The 14,594-nt window shown below is 40.8% G+C and overlaps 1 pseudogene; it reads left to right on the forward strand.

Annotated features, from left to right (window-relative positions):
* The first annotated feature begins 883 nt into the window (after nt 1-883).
* On the forward strand, nt 884-1,801 carry LOC147633212 (calcium-dependent protein kinase 7 pseudogene; annotated as a pseudogene).
* Nucleotides 1,802-14,594: the final 12,793 nt, after the last annotated feature.

Below are 14,594 nucleotides of genomic sequence, written 5' to 3' on the forward strand. Positions count from 1 at the left end.
GCTATGGGGAAATTTTAATGGTTATTTTTGTGTAATTTTTAGGCTAAAAAGGGAGTTTTAGGCAAAAAGAAGTATTTTTGGACAGCTAAAAGCAATTTGGAATTTCTCAAAAATTTCTGAGAAAGGGAAAATTTACAAAAACTGAGTCGGGGGTCGAGGGCATTGAAAGCCTTTAGAAAAGCTTAAAAGCTTTAAGGTTTTAAAGCCTTGAAAGGTTTATATACTAAAGCTTCAATAAAGACCGTTAGGTGGCCAAATTGCGCAGCTACGAAAAAGTAGTCAAGGATGAGTTTTGTGCGCCCGACGCAAGAAGAGAGGTGAAGCAAAGCAGAGGAGTAAAACAAAGGTGGTTTTGGGGCTTCGAAGATGAGAGAATTGCATCATCGGGGTAGTGATGGATGAGGAAGAGGGTTAGATTTAGGGGAAAGCCACTTGGATTTTTGGGTGGTTTTGAGAAATACAAAGTCCCTCACGGAGAGGGGTCCCTCTGCTTACTACTTCTCGAGAGTTTGTGTTTGAACTTTTGTTTGGGGTCGAAGCTTTATTAGTTTGTTTACAATCTACAAGCACTTCTCTCGAGAGTTTTTGTTTGGAGTCGAAGGTTTGTTAGTTTGGTTACAATTTACAAGGCCTTGGAGAAAGTGTGTAATTTTTGAACGTTGACGATCAGGGAGGGATGATGTTGTCGGTCCGCCGAGTCGCCCATGCGGGCCGCTTGACTCGTCGACGAAAGTCCGACTGCTGTCTGTCTACATATAAAGTACCTCGACTGTGTCTCTGCCATCTTATCCTTTGCGATTCTTCACCTTTCTTTGCCTTCTATAATCGTGTACTTCTTTCTCATACGCTCTCTCTCATCATCTTGCACAGTTTAGGTACGTACATGGAAAGTAACAGCAGCAGCAGCAGCTGCTCCTCCTATGCGCTGGGCCGCCAGTTGGGCGAGGGCGTGGATGGCATTGTGAGGCTGTGCACGCACAAGCGCACGGGCCAGCAGTACGCCTGCAAGTCCGTGCGCAAATCAGGGAGCGCCCTTCGCCATGTGCGCACGGAAGTTGCGACGCTGGAAAGGCTCAAGGGTCATCCCAACGTGGTTCGGCTGGAAGAGAGCTTCGAGGACGAGGAGTGCGTTCACGTGGTGATGGAGCTGTGCGAGGGAGGAGACCTGCTCGAGCATCTCAGGGACAACACCAGCAATGGGCGCCTGCCGGAGTCCCAGGCAGCTGAGGCTTTCGCGGCCATCGTGAGAGGGGTGTCCTTCTGCCACGACCAAGGTGTCATGCACAGGGACCTCAAGCTAGAGAACGTGCTCTTCGCTGATCGAGGAAGAAGTTACTCCCACCTCAAGCTCGCGGACTTCGGCGCCTCTGCTGACTTCTCCCACCGTCGAGTCTTCGACGACGTGGAGGGCACGCCATGCTACCTCGCTCCCGAGATCCTGCTCACCGGCACCCACGACCAGAAGGTGGACGTGTGGAGCTTGGGCGTGCTACTCCACATGTTGCTGTGCGGCTATCCGCCCTTCGACGGGGATACCACCGCGGACATCTTCGAGGCCGTGAAGCGAGGGAGGCTGGATCTGAAGAGGGAGCCCTGGCCGTCCATCTCAGCCCCAGCCAAGGAGCTTATCAAGGGAATGCTGCAGCGGAACCCCTACAGACGGATGAGACTCAGGGACCTGCAGCAGCTGGCTCACCCTTGGCTACAAGATCATGTGCAACAGCATCATACCCAGAGTACAAGTCCAACTAAAAACGCCGGCAACAGCCTGCAACAGGAATGCTTAGCTCTAAGCTGTTAGTTAACGAAGGAATTAGGGGCTGGACACTGAGCACAGTTATTAGGAGCTTCTTGTGGTGCAATATGGGAAGGGAGAACCATTCTTTTTTTTGGGGGGATAAACCCTTTTAGAGTTCACCTTGCACAAGTTTTGATGTGTAGGCCTGCCCACAACAGAGAAGTGTTGAGTTCTGTCTCTAGGATGGCATACAATGCAGTAATCCAGGGTTTTCTTTTTTGTAAAGTAGTGTATAGGCGACGAATAAATAAATATTCAAGTAAGGTCATTTCGTTGATTATTGATTTCACTGCCGAGAAATAACCCACCCGTGCTCCCCGTCTCTCTCTCTCCCTCCCTCTCTAAACACAACCATCATTTTATCTCTCTAATCACAACCATCATGTTAGCTTTTACATACACTTCTTCACTTGTTTTCTTTGTCTTCTATGGTGCTTAACCTATGTTAAAAAACTGATCTTTCATTTTGTGAGGGTTTTGTGTTTACACCATTATTATAGATTTACTTACATATGGTATAACAACATTAGGTTCTAAACACAACTTTTTTGCACGTTTTATTAACAAACAATTTTTTTGAGAAATGGTTTCCAATAAACCAAACCCACCACAAATCGATGAGAAAACTAAGGTAGAGGGCATAAATTACACTCTCTACATGTTGAAGATGAGTCCAACCCTTGATTTTAAAAAGGGGTAGGAGGGTCCCTAACACTCATGATTAAAGGCAAGGATGAATGAAACTAGTAGGGATATTCACATGTGAAATTTTGACCTATTTTACAGATAGTAGTTTCAGAGATAAACCCAAAGTTGGTAGCAAAAGATATGCAAACAAATGATGCCATGTAAAACCATACTATTCTAGAGGCTTGAAAGTGTAGACATGCATATGTGTTATATACGCTCTCAATCATTAGTGGCATTAATGAGAACACCTTGCTAACCATGGCAAATTACCTTTTCTTTGCTTTAGAAATTTGTGATGCTTTGTAGAACCAATACAAGATAACTAACCCAACAAAAATTTCGATATGAGAACTAACTTCAAGCATAAAAACTTAGAGAAGGAGAGTGTTCAATAATTCTTAACAACAACGGTCATTGATAAGAGTCACAGATATTGGGGATAGATTGTAACAAAAGTGGTATGCCTATCACCAATAAAGATTTGGTAGAAACAAAGACATGGCTAAAACATATGTTAGGGTGTTGGCTTCCAATCATGAGAGTTTGGTGACATCCCTAAATCTAATAATCCACACCTCATGCTTTTAAGGAGGTTAACTTAAAGGAGGAGTTGAGGATGAATGTTCATCACAATGGTGACATCCTTAAATCCAACAAACCACACCTCTTACCTTTTAGGAGTTCAACCTAAAGAATGACTTGAGAATGAACATTCATCACAATAGTGGATATTTTTCCTTTTTTTGGAAAGGCTAAACTGCCAGGTGGTACACCTAACAACCCTTTGACTCCTCTATTGATCCTCCCCCACTGAAACCACTGCCCCATTTTGTCCTCTTCTGTCGGGATTGAGTTCCACTGTAGGAGTTGAATCCTTTGAGCCAAATGCTTCTCCACTACGGGAACTACATGGAAAATGCTGATAAATTTGCTTGGAAAAACATGAATCACCACACTCACCTGTCTGTGGAATCCTTTCACATGGACCTCTGAACCTCCTCAGGCGATGTTGGAGCCACTTCCGTCTTCTTATATGGAAGAGAACCCACTATTGATGCCATTTGAAGCCCAAAACTTCATTTACTCCTTTGATGATGGATGTCATTCTTCCCTAGAAAACTCATGGGTAAATCATGTATGCCTTGCAGAAACAAGAGACTTTAGACTGACTATCTTTACTAGACTGCTAGGATGACTACTATGCTGATGCAAGCCATGTGCTACCCTATATGCTATGGAAGAATGTAAATGAACGGGTTACTCATGCATGCTTAAGGGGAAAACCCTAAGGATGGCCTGCAAGATCTTAAGAAATGGATTTAACTAAGGGGAGGCAACTGTCATGATACTTTACTGAATGACTTAAGGGAAGAACTAAGGTTGGTTACCCTCTGTAACGCTCTGACACCAATGTGACATGTGAGGGATTGATCGTAGTAAAACAACCTTAGGCTTAACTAAACTTCACTTAGAAACACTTAAGAGAAAGAGAATGGTTTCAATGCAAATAAAATGTAGCTATATTCAATGCGATGGTTACAATGAAATCTATGAATAGATCTATGCATGTCCTAAATGAGTATCCTTCTTGAGAAGAGAGAGATATGCTGAATGATGATGATAGCTGACTATTCCTTTCTCCAATGATGAGGTCCACCCTTTGGATGTTGGTTTTCCTTTATATAGGACGCAAGAGATGAATTGAATGTTGAATGTTGACCGTATGCTGACTATGCTGCTCATTCCCTTGCTCCTTAGGCTCGAAACGTTGAGAAGGAGATAACTGAAATGAATGATGCGCTTTTCTACATATATGGAATGATGTTGGTGAGCCAAGCTTATGGCGTCTACATGCATGTCTAGATCTTCACAACTTCATATATGCCCCATAGCTGTTGGCTGATTGATTCCCCATGCCCTAACCTAATGTGATGCATGTCCTAAATGTTGTTGATGCCTTGTGTATTGTTGTAGGTGCTGCAACAATAGCACCATACAATGTTGCACATGCTATAACAACTCTGATCTAAGCTTGTTAACATTAATTTAACTACTTGGTAAATGTTGGATTAATGCTTGAATGCCTAGAATGCCATGTCACCTATACACCAACTAGGTGTGCACGTGACATTGACCAGGTCTGGTCGGCTAGCAAAAAAATAGGCCCTCTTGGCTAGCAAGCTACTACAACCAGCCATGGAAAAGACTACAGAACCCCCTCATGGAGCAAAACTGGGAAAAATGGACAATGAGGAAAAAATGAAGAAACTCCTACACGGGCAGGCACACCCACAATAATGGTCGTCACTCCCTACTACAACTGAGTAATATGTACAGACAAGAGATAACTACTAACATCCCCTCTTAGCTCGTGGATGTGGAACGAATCCTAGTGAGCTAGAGTGCTGACAGAGAATCCGCTGAGGTAGAAGCTTCATGAAGAGGTCTGTCGTATTGTCCTTCATTGAACAAAAGACTAGCAAGATGTCACCAACCAAAATGTTCTCTCTAAAGGTATAGTTTCGGTAAGAAGATTTTGGCTGAGGCGGAGCAATATTAGAGCCTTGTAGTTGTTGATGCCTTCATGTATCCTGCCTATGAATTGATTGTGACCTAGAATAAGGTATTGTAACTTAACAAAGTTGTGATTTGGAATGCAATACCACCATCAAGGTTGTTGAGTGGCAAAGACAGCCAAGTGAGGTTACTGATCCTAGCTATGGTATTGAGCAAAGGCCCATTGAGTGCATTTGCCCCTAGATCTAGTGCTTGCAACAATAAGGTCAATGAGCCCAAGGTGCTTGGTATAGTGCTAGTCAAGTTGTTTTGTTATAAGTACAAGGATCGGAGGCTTTCGCAAGCTCCAATCTCAATGGGACTGCTTCCAATTATGCGGTTTCCAAAAGAAAAAAAATAAGCCAAGCTCTTGAATACTATGATATCCAGCAATAAGGTGCCATTAAGCTGATTCACTTGAAGCTGTAGTGTCACAAGGTTGGTGGAGTTGTACAGGGAGGTGGGAATGGGGCCATTTAGAGAGTTCAAGAAGAGCCTTAGATCGGTGAGAAGTTTCGTGTTCCCAATTTCTAAGGAGATATAGCCTTCTAGCTTGTTTTGATCAAGGTAGAGGGCAGAGAGACTGCAACAATTTCTAAGTGGGGGGAATGGTGGTTGTTAGATTGTTGTCATTCATAAGTAGATCTATAAGGTTAGTGAGCTTTCCCAACTCTGGGGGTATGGGATTGCTAAGATCATTACGAGAGAGGAGAATGTGACAGAAAAAGGATGAAGGACCAAATGTATGAGAGATCATAGCAAAACAACACAGAAGTCAATATTAGATAAAATGGGAAAAATCCCTCAAAATGGGAATGTATTTAAAAATTTTATTTTGGCCATAACTTGAACATGCAAACTCTAAATTTGTCGGACAAAGCAGATCTAGATTCTACTTTTCAAGCTCTTCCCAATGATATGTCACATGAATATGTTTTGACAAACTTTTGGATGAGTTTACCATACCCCCACTTTATTCATGGGAATGGGATTTTTCCCACTTTATCTAATATTGACTTACAGTATGAAATGGGTGAGTGAGTGTATATATGATGGTGAGTGAAAATATGTTCAAGAGGTCCTCTAATGTGAGGAGACTCTGAGTAGAAGACCAATGCGGAAGCAGAGATGATGTCAGAGTTCAAGCACGGTCAATGAATGAAGGCTCGCATTGATGTGAGGCAAAGGCACTCCGTGAGGTGGTCGGTGTCAAAGGCTCGCGTCAGTGGATGTAGAGGAATTTCAAGGTGGTAGTGGGCAGAGGAAGATGAAGTGATGAGATACAGATGTTGATGCAACCTCTAGTGATAAGGGTGCTAAACTCTAGTGATAAGGGGTTTGTGGTACCTAAAAAGAGTAGAGAGGGCTGCCATCTCGAGTGCTGCAAGCTTTGGTGACAAGGGTGCTATAATACCTAAGGGGTGGTAAGGAGCAGAGATGGCTACTGTCCCGATGATGTGAGATGGTGAGCAGAGATGGCTGCTATCCCGAGAGGTAAACTGTTTAAGAAAAATGATGATATGTTGTAGAAGAGAGTGGGATGTTGTCCCAAGATGTGTACTGATGCTAAAACGCTGATGTGTTGTACAATAGCATAGAGTGGGTTGTTGTTCCAAAAGAGTGAACTGAAGATAAAATGCTAATGTGCTGAAGTGTAGCAGAGAGGGCTGTTGTCCCATGAGCTAATGTAAAACAATAGTATGCTCTATGTAGTAGAGAGGGATGTTGTCCCATGAACTGATATGAAATGATGGTATGCTCTATGTAGCAGAGAGGGCTACTATCCCATGAGAGGGCTACTATCCCATGAGATGTTGTCCCATGAACTGATATGAAATGATGGTATGCTCTATGTAGCAGAGAGGGCTACTATCCCATGAGATGTTGTCCCATGAACTGATATGAAATGATGGTATGCTCTATGTAGCAGAGAGGGCTACTATCCCATGAGATGATGTGAAACACTGGTGTGCTAGAGCTGATAGTAGCCGATGATGATGAAGCAGATGATATGTAGGCAAAGGGATCTTGTCCCATGAACTGATATGAAATGATAGTATGCTCTATGTAGCAAAGAGGGCTACTATCCCATGAGATGATGTGAAACACTGGTGTGCTAGAGCTGATAGTAGCCGATGATGATGAAGCAGATGATATGTAGGCACCGACAACATAGCAACAGATAATCACATGGTACCTGATATGGTCAATGGTGCGGTACAATGTGATGAATGATGAGGATATCCTATATAGCTACACTTCAGCACATTAGCATTTTATCTTCAGTTCACTCTTTTGGAACAACAACCCACTCTATGTTGTTGTACAACACATCAACGTTTTAGCATAAGTACACATCTTGGGACAACATCCCACTCTCTTCTACAACATATCATCATTTTTCTTAAACAGTTTACCTCTCGGGATAGCAACCATCTCTGCTCACCATCTCACATACCACCCCTCAGGTATTGTAGCACCCTTGTCACCAAAGCTTGCACCACTCGGGATGGCAGCCCTCTCAGCTCTTTTTAGGTACCAGAACACCTTATCACTAGAGTTTAGCACCCTTATCACTAGAGTTTGCATCAACATCTATATCATCCTCACTTCATCTTCCTCTGCCCACTACCACCTTGAAATTCCTCTACATCCACCGATGCGAGCCTTCGACGCCGACCATCTCACGGAGTGCCTTTGCCTCACATCAATGCGAGCCTTCGTTCATTGACCGTGCTTCAACTCTGACATCATCTCTGCTTCTGCAATGGTCTTCTACTCAGAGTCTCCTCACATTAGAGGACCTCTTGTACATATTTTCACTCACCATCATATATACACTCACTCACCCATTTCATGCTGTGTTGTTTTGCTATGATCTCTCATACATTTGGTCCTGTCGTTCTTTGTCCCTCACATTCTCCTCTCTCGTAATGATCTTAGCAATCCCATACCCCCAGAGTTGGGAAAGTTCACTAACCTTATAGATCTACTTATGAATGACAACAATCTAACAACCACCATTCCCCCCACTTAGAAATTGCTGCAGTCTCTCTGCCCTCTACCTTGATCAAAACAAGCTAGAAGGCTATATCTCCTTAGAAATTGGGAATGTGAAACTTCTCACCGATCTAAGGCTCTTCTTGAACTCGCTAAATGGCCCCATTCCCACCTCCCTGTACAACTCCACCAACCTTGTGACACTACAGCTTCAAGTGAATCAGCTTAATGGCACCTTATTGCAGGATATCATAGTATTCAAGATCTTGGCCTATTTTTTGCTTTTGGAAACCGCATAATTGGAAGCATTCCCATTGAGATTAGAGCTTGCGAAAGCCTCGGATCCTTGTACTTATAACAAAACAACTTGACTAGCACTATACCAAGCACCTTGGGCTCATTGACCTTATTGCAAGCACTAGATCTAGGGGCAAATGCACTCAGTGGGCCTTTGCTCGATACCATAGCTAGGATCAGTAACCTCACTTGGCTGTCTTTGCCACTCAACAACCTTGATGGTGGTATTGCATTCCAAATCACAACTTTGTCTAAGTTACACTACCTTATTCTAGGTCATAATCAATTCATATGCAAGATACATGAAGGCATCAACAACTACAAGGCTCTAATATTGCTCTGCCTCAGTCAAAATCTTCTTACCGAAACTATACCTTTAGAGAGAAGATTTTCGTTGGTGACATCTTGCTAGTCTTTTGTTCAATGAAGGACAATATGGCGGACCTCTTCATGAAGCTTCTACCTCAGCGGATTCTCTGTCAGCACTCCAGCTCACTAGGATTGGTTCCACATCCATGAGCTAAGAGGGGATGTTAGCAGTTATCTCTTGTCTATACATATTACTCAGTTGTAGTAGGGAGTGGTGGCCATTATTGTGGGTGTGCCTGCTCGTGTAGGAGTTTCTTCATTTTTTCCTCATTGTCCATTTTTCCTAGTTTTGCTCCATGTGGGGGTTCTATAGTAAGGCACAAAGGGATGATCTACAAGAGGTGGATCGCATGTGCAACACTTATGGGCACGGAGCAGACCTGATGGGAAAGTGATTCTCCCTAGAGTACCTTGGGTCTTAACCAAAGAAGAGTAGCGGCATGTAAAGAAGTGCATAAGTGAGTTTCGTACTCCCACTAGTTGTATGCATTGCTTCAAGGGATCATTCACAAAGGATGAAGAGCTTAGTGGCTTGAAGTCTCATGACTGGCACAAATCTTATAGTTTGTGCTGCCAATAGCCATTAAGGATTGCCTTGGTGAAGACATAAGAGCGACAATATACAAGATTACTGCAGTGGTACGATGGATATCAAAGAAGGAGATTATAAGAAATACGTTGGAAGCAACTCGTCTAAACTCCATTGAAGCATTTACAATGGCGAAGAAATTCTTTCCAACAAGTTTCTTGACCATTCAATTGTACCTACTTGTTCATGTGGTTAACAAGGTTGCTATAGGAGGTGTTGTTCATAGTCGATGGATGTTTTTCCTCAAGAGATTTATGAAGACATTGAAAGGTTTTGTTCAGTGGGATGGCTTGAATCTCTTGTATACATAACATAATTTCTTAGTACGTCAAACCCTGATATGCCACGTTTGTGGACACAAGAAGAGGATGATCAGCTTGTTGGGGAAGATCCTCAAGGGGACAAGGGCTTTAGAGAACAATGGATATGGCATTGCGAAAGAAGATTAATAAATTTTGCATCCTCAACTTAAGTGCTATGCAGAAATGGATCGAGAGATATAGGGTCGCAAAGAAGGAAAGAGACCGAGATCGTTTGAATTTTAGAAAGAGTCGAACAACTAGAGCATTGCCATACCCAAATTCATTTTCTCAACTTCCAGAATTTCGTTCTAGTAGATGTCTTCAGCAAATCATGCAACAAGAAAAATACAGTGGTGACGTTATAAGCGACGAGGAGGAGGAGGAGCTTGCATATGGTTGTGATTACCATGTAAGTGAGTTTTTATATGTACACAAGAAATCGTAAGACATAGTCTTGTATATAAGTTTTTGTTCTTGATACAATTTCATGATCTTCTTTTGCTTGCAATATCACAAATTGGTGCACTTTGGTCATGCGGTCGTCTCTTTTGAGTGGAGCAAATAGATAAGAAGAGAACAACATTTGATTGCAGTGTCAACACAAATTTCATGTAAGAAAGTCGTTCTAGTGCAAGTGATCTAAGTTGTGAAGTTGGCATGCTTGATTACTGTGGAACGATACAACACGTTATCAAGGAACTGGGTTCAGAAAGTTTTCTATGTTCATTTTTGATGTGAAGTGGTTCAAGGTAGTGACTTAAGGACCACAAGCAACCATGCACAGAGATAAGAGCGGATTTATTCAAGTAGACTCCACAAAGATATGGACAAACCAAAGGGACACATTTGTGCTACCAGAGCATTGTCAGTAGGTTGTCTTCAAGGTGGACCCGAGAGATTTTACATGGTTGTTTGTAATGCAAATCGATCCACAAAGTAAACAATATTTGAAGATATGGAAATTTCAGATGAAGTAGAGGTTGAGGAACCCACTCAAGAAGTACAAGAAATAGATATTGATCGAGTTGAACAACTAGAAGAAGGATCAAATGAAGGTATAGTAATTCAACAATTACTAGCACTTGAACCAGAAGCAAACACAATAACTAATCCAGAATTCGAAGAAGAGAACGAAGAACAACTTTCAACACAACCACCTCTAATGCTTGAAATAGAAGAGGACGATTCAGAGGCTACACGTATTGATGAAGATGCAGATGGAGAGATATTTCTAGAAATAGATGTATATGGAGCCATGGATCTAGCTGAGGATGAGAGAGTCGATGATGAGCTATAACATTTTATTTCAATGTTATTTACTAAGAAATACTTAGTTTTTGTCAATGTTTTCTTTTTTTGCACAATCAAATTTTAAGAAATTAAAAATAAGAAAATTTAAAATTTCGATACCTATTTCGACGCTTATTCCAACATTCATTTCGACGCTCATTTTGATGTTTATATCGATGCACATATCGATGCACATATCGATGGCGTGTAAACCGTCAAATACCAAGTGTCAAAAATGAGTCATCTTGTAGTAGTGTAACTAATCATCATGGGCTAGTATGAACATAAGATGGAATCAAGGATGGATAGGTGGCGAGGGCATGATCAGGTAGCCATTAAGAATCTTTGATGGGGTGGCCTTTATACTTGATGGGGTGGCCTTTATACTTGATTAAATATCTAATGGTAAATATTACCTTTGCTTATTATTGTTGTTGAAAGTTCTTAAAAAAAGGTTAATAATTCAAAAATGTATTCAAGAAAAGAATGTATAAGTATTATGAATTAGTTTGATGCTATAATGATATGTGAAAAGAAAATTGGAGTAAAAGAGTTGTCATCTCAAATGTGTGGTTGATGTGCTACAAAATAAAGTGTGATTCTATAATCTTTGAAAGACATGTGTATGCATCGCGATAAATATCTTTTTAGGGGGTGGGGGGGTAAGTGAGATTGAAGGAAATGCAAGTGAGAAAAAAAGGGTTCATGGGCTATACTTGACAAAATTGAATATTAGGAGGAAATATGTGAGCGTTTCCAATGGCGATTATGACAAAACATGCTTCATGATCGTTTGTCCAGATCTTTGACCATTTGTCTTCAGGTTTGTCATTAAATATGTGTAACAATACCTTGAATAAGTGTGCATTGCATGCGGATATATAAGCGAGTCACATACATTCTGCCATGAGTTGTAGAAGTTCCGATGGTTGTCATAGATTGTGAGGCGATGGAAGAGTCATTGTGATTATGTACTAAATATTTTGGCAAAAATAAAGTTACAAATATGTAAGGCTTAAAAAGAAATAATGAAAAATAGTTACTTGAATTTAACCCAACATGTGTAAGTGGTCTATAACATGGCCAATTTGTCCCAAGAGCTATGGGAAATTTTTATAACTTTTGTTGGTTATTTTTGTATAATTTTAGGCCTATTGGAAGCACAAGTGCTTTTGAGTTTATGAGCATGCCAGCTCTACAAAAATATAGCAAGCAATGATATAAAGTCTTGGGCATAAAATACTATTTGGTATGTACAAAGGTATGAGGCCTTAGCTTTACAAAAATATTGATAACAAAATATGAAACCATAAAAGGTGTTCACATGTCTTCCAAAATATCTCATAGTGGTCCAACACATGTTCCACAATTAACACATAATCAGTCACTCAATCATTACCTTCATCCAAAATAATATTAGTCATCACTGCACAAAGCCTATTAAGCACATTAATTTTGATTATATCATACCAGTGCACACAGCTAATTAAATACATTAATCCTGGTAGACATTGTACCATTGCACATAGCTTGATAAAAAATGCGCATCCAAAATAAAAGGCGCATCCAAAATAAAATATCCCAAAGCAAAATAATAGCACTTATAATATCAAGACAATGTACACATGTACAAATTCACCTACGTATGCGTCAAGTAAACTACGATCGTCGTAGATTTAGAAAGGCATCCCAAGAGAATTTATAAAAATGAAAAACGTGAGAATACATATTTCATAGATTAACTCCAATTTATAAATAATGATAAATGTGAGAATATATATTCCATGAATTAACTCCCTATAACATGCCGGGGGTAAAATCATAAATAATTATCATGAGCTAGTATGAACATAAGTTGCAATCACAATGGATAGGTGGCGAGGGTATGACCTGGTAGCCATCGAGAATCTTCGATGGGGTGGCCTTCATACTTGATTAAATATCTACGATAAATATTACCTTTGCTTGTTATTATTGTCTAACGTTTTGACGAAAAAGGTTGATAATTCAAAAATATATTCAAGAAAGGGATGTCTAAGTATTATGAATTAGTTTGATGCTATAATGATATGTGAATAGAAAGTTGGAGTAAAAGAGTTGTCATCTCCAAGTGTGGTTGATGTGCTACAAAATAAAAGTGTGATTCTATAATCCTCAAAAGACATGTGTATGCATCGTGATAAATATCTTTTCAGGGGTAAAGTGTGATGATTGAAGGAAATGTAAGTGAGATAAAAAGTGTTCATGGGCTATGGCGATGTCGTCTTTGATTCTCTATTCGAATATGATTTCGTGTTGCTCCATGAGTTGACAAAACTAAATATTGGGAGGAAATATTGAGTGTTGCTAATGGGGATCACGACAAAACATGCATCATGATCGTTCGTTGAGATCTTTGGGCTATGGCGATGTCGTCTTTGATTCTCTATCCAAATATGATTTCGTGTTGCTCCATGAGTTGACAAAACTAAATATTGGGAGGAAATATTGAGCGTTGCTAATGGGGATCACGACAAAACATGCATCATGATCGTTCGTTGAGATCTTTGACCATTCGTCTTCAGGTTTGTTCATTAAAGATGTTTAGCAATGCCTCAAGCAAGTGTGCGTTGCGTGTGGATATATAAGTGAGTCGCATACACTCTACCATGAGTTGTAGATGTTCGGATGGTTGATGTGGATTGTGAGGGGATGGAAGAGTCATTTTGTGATTGTGTACTAAATATTATGACGAAAAGAAATTTGCAAATATGTTAGTCTCGAAAAGAAATAATAAATAATGTTACCTTGATTTAATCCCGAGAGCATGCATAAGTGGTCGATAACATGGTCGCTTTGTCGTAAAAGCTATGGGGAAATTTTAATGGTTATTTTTGTGTAATTTTTAGGCTAAAAAGGGAATTTTAGGCAAAAAGAAGTAATCCTAGCAGTCCAATAAAGATAATCAGTCTAAGTATCTTGTTTCTGCAAGGCATACATGATTTACCCATGAGTTTTCTAGGGAAGAATGACATCCATCATCAAAGGAGTAAATGGAGTTTTGGGCTTCAAATGGCATCAATAGGGGTTCTCTTCCATATAAGAAGACGGAAGTGGCTCCAACATTGCCTGAGGAGGTTCAGAGGTCCATGTGAAAGGATTCCACAGACAGGTCAGTGGTGATTCACATTTTTCCAAGCAAACTTATCAGCATTTTCCATGTAGTTCCCGTGTAGTGGAGAAGCATTTGGCTCAAAGGATTCAACTCCTATAGTCGAACTCAATCCGGACAAAAGAGGACAAAATGGGGTAGTGGTTTCAGTGGGGGAGGATCAATACAGGAGTCAAAGGGTTGTTAGGTGTACCACCTGGTAGTTTAGCCAAAGGGGAATGTCACGTGCACACCCAGTTGGTGTACATGTGATATGGAATTCTAGGCATTCAAGCATTAATCCAACATTTACTAAGCAGTTAAATCAATGTTAACAAGCTTAGATCATAGTAGTTACAGTGTGTAGCATTGTATGGCCCTATTTTTTATAGCACCTACATCAGTACACAAGGCATCAACAAAATTTAGGACATGCATCAGATCACGTCGGGGCATGATGAACCAGTCGACAATAGATGGGGCATGGGAAACCAATCGACAACATCGATGGGGCTTATATGAGGTCGTGAAGATCCAGACATGCAGGTCGATGGCATAAGCCTGGCCAACCAG

This window comes from Cibotium barometz, chromosome 12, assembly GCF_041138505.1.
Source record: "Cibotium barometz isolate CiBa-2024 chromosome 12, ASM4113850v1, whole genome shotgun sequence".
Lineage (NCBI taxonomy): Eukaryota > Viridiplantae > Streptophyta > Polypodiopsida > Cyatheales > Cibotiaceae > Cibotium > Cibotium barometz.